This window comes from Dipodomys ordii, unplaced genomic scaffold, assembly GCF_000151885.1.
Source record: "Dipodomys ordii isolate 6190 unplaced genomic scaffold, Dord_2.0 Scaffold17, whole genome shotgun sequence".
Lineage (NCBI taxonomy): Eukaryota > Metazoa > Chordata > Mammalia > Rodentia > Heteromyidae > Dipodomys > Dipodomys ordii.
In genome coordinates, this window is record NW_012267233.1 from 7337951 (window position 1) to 7339059 (window position 1109).

The window sequence follows — 1109 nt, forward strand, 5'->3', positions numbered from 1 at the left end:
AGCCGGCCAGGCTCGGGCCGCCGCCGGCCGGACTCCTGATGCTCCGGGCGCGCGGGATCCGGGCGCTGGGCTCCTCCGGGAACGGCGGCGGATCCACGTTTGGAGATGAGCAAGCGAATGAGAAGACGAGAGTGGGGGGCCCCCCGAGAGAGTGCGGCGGAGGGGAGGGGAGGGGGGACAGGGGGAGCGCGGCGGGGTTGGGGTGGGGGAGAGAGAACGGGGGATCTGGGAGCGAACGGTCAGCGGGAGAGAAAAGGGGAAAGAGAGGAGGGGGCGAAAAATAAAAAGAGACCGAGAGACAGAAGAGAGGGAGGGAGGGGAAGGGACTGGGCGCCCGGGAAAGAGGGGCTGCGAGAGGGGGCGGGAGGAGGCGCGCGTCGGCTTCCCCGGTCCCCGGCGTGCGGGGCAGATAGTCGGGCGCCGCCGCCGCCGCTCCGGGCCGCGTCGCTCGCGTTCTGCCGCGGGAGGTGTCGAGGCGCGCGAGGGAGGGGCGCGCCGGGGCCGTGGGGAGGGGAGACTATGCCAGCAGCCAGAGGAGGATTGGCTGCGTCCAAAGCCAGTCCGGATGCAAACTGGGGCCCTGGCCTGGGTCGGGTGGAGCGCCGGGGATCGCGGCGTGGCTGGGGTGGGGAGGTGGGGGCGGGAGTCGGGAAAGGAGATGTGGGGCTCGGAGGGAGGGCCACCTTCTGCAGTTGTCACCGCGTCGATGTTGGGTCCCCGCCCCTCCCTCCCTACCCTCTCTTCCAGCAACTTCTTCCAACAGCCTCCTCTTTGGAGGGACCCCCCACCCCCACCCCAACTCTTCCCCCTCTCAAGCCTCGGCCCAAGGGATTGGGCACAAAGAAATCTCAGTCTCTCTATAAACTTTGTGCTTCCAGTTTAGCCGACCCTCCTGCCCACAGCCCCTGCTTCCCCGCACCCCCACCCCCGCCCTTGAAGCTTCTTGGCAGGAAGGTTAGACCACTGGCAAAGTCCTCTACTAGTGCCAGCTGATCACAAATGCCAACTGTGTGTCTTCAGGCCAGTTAAGCCCTCTCATCTGCGCCTCTCTCTCTCTCTCTCTCTCTCTCTCTCTCTCTCTCTCTCTCGGGAGGAGACCATTTCGTTGC